This window comes from Pteropus alecto, unplaced genomic scaffold, assembly GCF_000325575.1.
Source record: "Pteropus alecto unplaced genomic scaffold, ASM32557v1 scaffold24, whole genome shotgun sequence".
NCBI lineage: Eukaryota > Metazoa > Chordata > Mammalia > Chiroptera > Pteropodidae > Pteropus > Pteropus alecto.
In genome coordinates, this window is record NW_006439192.1 from 5,435,815 (window position 1) to 5,442,671 (window position 6,857).

General features: G+C 40.3%; 1 pseudogene; it reads right to left on the bottom strand.

Moving 5' to 3' along the window:
* Positions 1-1,116: 1,116 nt before the first annotated feature.
* LOC102880683 lies at positions 1,117-6,501 on the bottom strand (annotated as a pseudogene).
* Between the last annotated feature and the right edge of the window lie 356 nt (positions 6,502-6,857).

Consider the following 6,857-nt stretch of genomic DNA (forward strand, 5'->3'; position numbering starts at 1 on the left):
AGGAACTGAAACATTGAAATTGTCAGGCATTTTATGTATAAAATTCTAAAAAAATTTAGGATACAACCACAAATATGCACATTTAAAGAGATGCCCACGCTCACCACTTCTATTCGATATAGTACTGGAAGTTCTAACCAGACCAATTAGGCAAGTAAAATAAAGAAAAGTTATCCAAATTGGAAAGAAAGCATAAAAGTATATTTGTTTGAAAATGATATGATCTTGTATGTACAAAAACTTGTTAGAACTAATAGATAAAATCCGTGAAACTTCAGTATACAAAATCGACATGCAAAAGTCAGTTGTATTTCTATACACTAACAATGAACAGTCTGAAAAGAAAATTAAGAAAATAATCCCATTTACAATAGCATCACAAACAATAAAATACTTAGGAATAAATCTAAGCAAAGAGGTGAAAGAACTGTAGGCTGAAAATTACAAAACAATTTAAAAAGTTGAAAGCTTTTCCTCTAAAATACCCACAACTAACATCATAGTCAAAAACAGTGAAAGGTTGAAAACTTTTCCTCTAAGATCGGGAAAAAGACAAGGGTGCTCTCTCTTCACTCTTATTCCACATAGCACTGAAAGTCCTAGCCAGAGCAATTGGGCAAGATAAAGTAGAAGGAAGCATCTAAATAGAAAAAGTAGAAGTGAAATTTTCTCTCTTTGCAGGTGGCAAGATCTTATATGTAGAAAGCCCTAAAGACTCCACTGGAAAACGATTAATGCTACTAAATGAATTGGTAAATTTATTCATCTTCTCATTCAATTTCTCTTTTTCTTTTTTTCATTTCTCTTCAGGATTTTAGACTCTTTTATTATGCAGCAAGGTTTCAGAAATTACACTAGGCAGAAGTGAGTGAAGACCACGACATGAATAAAGATAGAGCCTCTTCCCCTCTACACATCTTTTAACCATTGTGATAAACAGTCAACCACGAGACATTTTGCATCAGAATCCTGCCTCACAAAGGATGTTGACAGTAAAAAATGAGAAAGCCTAAAGAATCACAATCAGCCGACCACTTGTCAAGAGGCCGTGTGCTTGGTCACCTCACAAACAACATGCTCAGCACCTCAAGAGACGGGCACGAGAAACTAAAACATCTAATGTGAACCCTTGAGAGTCACTGTTAATATATTTCTGAGGGTGAGGCTGATGAGTGCAGAATAAAGTACACAAAGCTGGAAACTGACAGGCCTCTTGAGAAGCTTTGCCACGTTCAGGCTCAGAACTATGATTTCTTTGAAGGTAGGCATGTAGTTTGAATTCGCCTGCATCGGGCCCTGTTCCAGAGTCTTGATGATGATCTGCTTTGCGTGCCTGCTGGCATCACTTCACATGGCCAGCAGTGTGCTGATGGGTTCGTCCCTTACGTCTGGGCATTTGCTGACCAGAGTCAGGACTTTCAGGTAGAGCAGAAAAGGGTCCATTAGCTCAATAACTTCTACAATGGTAACAATAGTGTCACCATGCCCGCCTGTATCTTTGCGAAATCTGAGAGCTACTTCTGGAATAGAAGGTGGTGCTACTCAGCCTCCCTGACCATCCCCCTGCACCCTCCTTATGCTCCTTTGTATTCCAGAATGAGATGTGCTTCTGCATGAGGGCCCACAGCTAACCCTGCTACCACTTGTCATTGTCTTCTTTTTTATATGACTTTTCAGTTTTGGCAAAATCATTGAAATATTCTTCCTAGGTGACACAGATAATGTCTACAGCATTCAAACCTAACAGCCATGTCTTTGGCATCAGCTCACTGAGATGTCGCTCAGATTCAAGAAGACCTGCTCCAGCAGGCTGCCGCAGCTCTCTTTTGCAATGGTGTCTCAAATCCCATCCCTGTGTGGTTGGTTCAGAAATACGCCCTCTTTCATTTCAGTGTTTAAATACTTCCTTTTTAGACTGACTATGGATTCCGGCAGTTGTTGCTGATGACTATCATACCCTGAACACAGTGTGGACATTGCCAGTTTCTAAAGTATTCTTTAAAGTGTTCAGCTTTACAACTGAGCTTCATCTTTGTACCTACTTAACGAAGAATTCATTTGCTGAAGACACAAACTAGTACCTTTGTTTTCAAATCATCACATATCTAAGCAGCAACTTGAAGAATCTGTTCAGACATCTAGAATGTGGTGTGGTGGTGCCACTTTGGTCAGCTTTAGGCTCAGTCTCTTGTCTGCTTCTAGAGCTTTCCACAGCTAGGCAATGGTGTTTGAAGCAAGAGTTGACATATACTTGCAGAGCAGCTCAGAGACCATGTTGGGGGAGGTGAAAACTCCAGGGCATTGATGTTCACTTCTGGGACCAGCTCCACATTCTGCATCATCTCTGTGCTTATGCTGGTGTCTGAGACCCACTTCAACAGCTAGTAATCTCATTTGCTTCTAGGACTTCCAACTTGAGCTCTTATATCCATGTACTCAGGGCCTGGTGGTGCATGTTCAGGAGGCTTCTGTAAACCTCATAATAGGGAGGAAAACACTTAACTATCAGGTTTTTGGCAAAGATGAGGTCATCCAAGATGTACTTCCTTAGGATTTCCAGGAGGCAGACAAACCACATCTTGGCAGACTCCCCGACATCTGCCTTCGTGCCCTCGATTCTCATAGTCACGGTTCTGTCCAAGATGGCAAACATTTTCTCTTTTCAATTCTTGGACCTTCCAGGAAGAACAAAGCTAGTTGATTTTTTTGGTCAGATATGCACCAATCAATTTTTTTTCCCTGACCCTGACAATTGAGACTAGCAAAGTGGAGTCATGGGGATGATGATCAGCAAACTCTACAGTGCCGTCCACAGCTGCTTAGCCAGGTCATCTGAGAGTCACTGCAAGCATCTGAAATAGTCATGGATGAAGGTTATATTGTGCATGTTCCCACTTTCCTTGCAGTGCTGCTTATATATTAGTCCATCTTAGGAGCACTCCAGGTCCATTAGCTTCCAGTGGGCCTGCAGGAGAGCCCCTGGTTTAATGAGGTCCTGGGTCTTCTCATAATCTGGGGCACTGAGATGATTTTGAGGTTCTCCACAGCTGGAGAAGATGGCTGAGCTGCAGGACACAAGGCATTCTGCACATCCTTGAGGTTCTCGATGGTGTTGATGCTCTGACTCCAGTCTTTGTTGACATTGGTGGATGTCTTTGACATTGTTCAGTGCATTATGGGGCTTGCTCAGGCCCATGCACACCATATACAGTTAGATAGGAGGCTTCACTCTGGCTTCCATGGAGGCCTTTTTCTGGGCTTCTCCTCTGTGATACTGCTTCACTTTGTCCAGCTCTTCCAGGTGAAGTGTCCAAGTAGCCCTTTGGATCACCGTTGCAACAGAACTCCTAGTCTATTTCCTTCAGGGTTAAAAAGCAAGTGGAATCCCCCCACCTATCAAACTAGGGTTGTCCCTCCATACCTGGTGCCCAAGTGGAAGTGTCTCCAATGTCTTGAACATGTTAATTATAGTTACTTTAAAGTCTATGTCTTATATATTATATCTGGATGATCTGTGGGTTGTCTCCATTTTCTATTTCTTTGCTTTTGGTTTTTGGTCATTTGAGCCTCCCCACTGTCATTCATAGTAATTATTTACTCATTTCTTAAAGGAACAAAGGGGTAAAAGAGGCTATCGGCTTTGCCGATAAAGGGGTAAAAGAGGCTATCTCAGAAACTAGAAGGAAACAAGTATTGCTGGTCTATCCGAAGGCTAATTTAGGTTGCTAGAGAAAAGCCTAAATTAAGGCAGAGAGATAAGACTGACTCCAACCATTTTACTGAGTGCCGGCTATTGTGTAGAAAAAGAATAGGAACTCTGTGTAATGCTAACTTCCAGCAGAGAGAGTTAATTTTTTACTTATAAGTAGCTATAGTAGGGATTGATCACCTTGATATAATCAAGAAATGAGAAGCATTAAAGCTAATTTCAGGCTTTGTGTGACCTGTTCTATTTCTAGTTTGAAGTAATCTTAAAGTAGACCTTTCAAGACTCTTAACTGAAAGCAAAGTTTGTTTACCTGGGTCCATCCCCCTTGCTCGGCCTTGAATGCCAATTTCCACCTCCCTAGCACTCAGAGCCTGGCAAAAGCTCCACTTAGCTTTCTAGGTTTATGGTCGATCCTTTCTTCTTAGCTTCTCAGCTTCTCATGTTGAAACTATTAGGAATAAACAATTCCCTCAGGGAAAAAAGCAGCGCAGAAAGTCATGCTCACAGTTTTCCAATTCTCTTTCCTCCAAAACCAGGTCCCCTCAGTTCTTAACTGCCTAGATAACCATCAACTCCAATTTTTTTCCTTTCTAGCTGGAAACTGCTGAAAGCTTTCAGCCTTAAAATTCAACTTGATCTCTTGTTTAGTACCACTTACTCTAGTAGTTGGCACATGCCTTGAAGGAAAAACAGCATAGAATGGTGAGTTCATTTTAGTGTTTTTCTTTTCTCTTAGACCTTAGCCATTCAGTTCTTACTGTGTCGTTCTATGATCACTTCGAACAGATATTTTCAAAAATTTTTATCCAGTTAAAAATTTTTTCTTCGAGTGAGGGTTGATCTGCTACAGCTACTTTAGCATAGCTATAAAACAAAAATTAAAAAGCATAACAGTTTTATATAAAAACCAGAATTCTCAAATTCTCTGGAATTTTTTTAAAAATCTGGTAAAACCGGACCCACATTCTTGCATGGAAATAATGGCTAGCTAGAGGTTAGTAGCCCCTGTTCTTTTAATTTCAGGTATTTGCTTTCCAGTTTTCTTTAATTATCTGGATCACTCGGTGATCCTTGAGAGGGAAAAAGGTCCCTAATCAAGCTTTGAGTAAAGCTCATACCTAATTGTGTTGTATAAAAGGAGAGCTGAAGGTAATGTGAGAATGCATAATCAGAAAAGAAAAAGAGAAAACGAGAAGATTGTTGTTTCATGGACGTCATGGGAAGACAAGGTTTTAGGACGAAGGAGATCAACTATGTTGAATTCTGCTGAGGCTTCAAGTCTGGCTCGTTCTAAATATCCTACTATACTGAGTGACTTAAATGTATTCATAATCTGAGAAAGAGTATTTTTAGCAGAATAACGGGGATTATGGCCAAGTTAAGGTGGTGAATTAGAGATGTGGAAATAAAGTAGTAAATGTAGACAGCTAGTTAAAAAGTCTGACCGTGACAGGAGAGCAAGAGAAAAGATGGTGTTAGAGGAAAGAGTAGGGTAGAGTAATACATTTAAGAGGAGAAGGGCCCTTCTTTACTGCCTTCTTGTTAGTGCGTTAGTGGCCTTTCCCCACCCACTTGCAAGATGAAATGCTACAAAGATATTTTCTCGAAGACAAGAAAGAGAGAAAGATGGTCAGCTTTTCCTATATCTGAAAAGAAAGTAACAAGTCTTGCTGGGCTATCTGGAGGGTAATTTAGGTTGCTAGAGAGAGAAAAGAGTAAATGAAGGCAGAAGAAGGGCTAATTTCAACCATTCACCTGAGCTGAGGAGTCATTGCATTGTCTGAAGTTATCCCCCACCCTGCTTTTACAGGACGCAACCATCAGGAGACAGCAGCACAAACGCTGCCTTATTTTTCCTTTTCAAAAACAAGACAAGGGCTGGGACATTTCCCCCGTCGCTTCAGGGATCTGTTAATTGGCTCCCCAGTAAAATTACAGAAGCAGCCTGCCTGATAATGATTGTAAATGACAAAGACCATCAGGTTTACCTTGTGAAGTCCTCAGGGGACTTGCAGTTAGTTTAGTCTGAACTTAGCATCAGCTGCTCAGGTTCCTTTCTTCTCAGCACGCTGGCTGTACTCATCCAGTATTCTTTCAAACCTAATTAGTGTTAGGGCGGGCCTCCATCTCCCCCTCCCATCCCTAGCAGCCCTCATTCCTCTCACTGCCTCCCCTCCGTCTCACTTTCCACACTCCCTAAGCACGCCACGCCAGAAACTGAAGTAATATTTTAGAGGTTGGTCTCTTGTTTTTTTGGCCTGGAAGAAACAACTCGGGCTTGAGCTGTAAGTTATTGTTCCTCCAGGAAACTAGGCATCAACTTCACTGAACTCCAGTCTCCCTTATTAACTCCTTTACAGGCTGAAGGTACTTAGCCTGAGGATTTTATAGTTAATTAGAGGTGTTTGGAATGTACTATAAGTCTTAAATAGAAGTTAAAATGCCAAATAGTTAAATGCTGGAGGAGGTAGTTTTCATTAAAACCAAACCTCCAAATCTTTTGGTTTTCAGAAGCTACTATACGTGTGTGTATTTATGTATGTGTGTATGTATGTATATATGATGTATATATAAATGTGTAACATAACAGATAGACATTATTATATATATATATAAAACATTTCTTGATGTATGGATCATTATGGATCTTGTTAAAATGCAGATTTTGATGATTCTGATTCAAATGATCTGGGACCAAGCCCACTCACAGATAATGTAGGTGTTGGTTTGGGGACTACATTTTGAACGTGAATCTTAAAGGAATTTTCCCATTTTCTCCTCAGCTTCTTCATCTTAACCTAGTTGCCCTACTCCTCAGTTCTGTTCAGATGTTGCCCCAGCGTTTCTTTGGGCTATATGAACAATCCATTTGATAGAGGACAATTTTGCTATCCCTCAAAATAACAAATGATTAGCTATTGAGTGAACCAGTCTCTGGATCTGTGTTCTGGTTTCCTGTTCTAGACAACTACATTGGGAAATACCAAGAATGTTGTGAAATTTCTCTAGGTTTATGTTAGTTTACTTGTATTTCTTTAACTTGCTAAATTGAACAATCGCCCCATTAATTTTTAATTAATTACTTTTCATCTATTTCCACATCGGCATAGAAGGTTACAAATCCACTTCTTTGTACTGGCATATATAT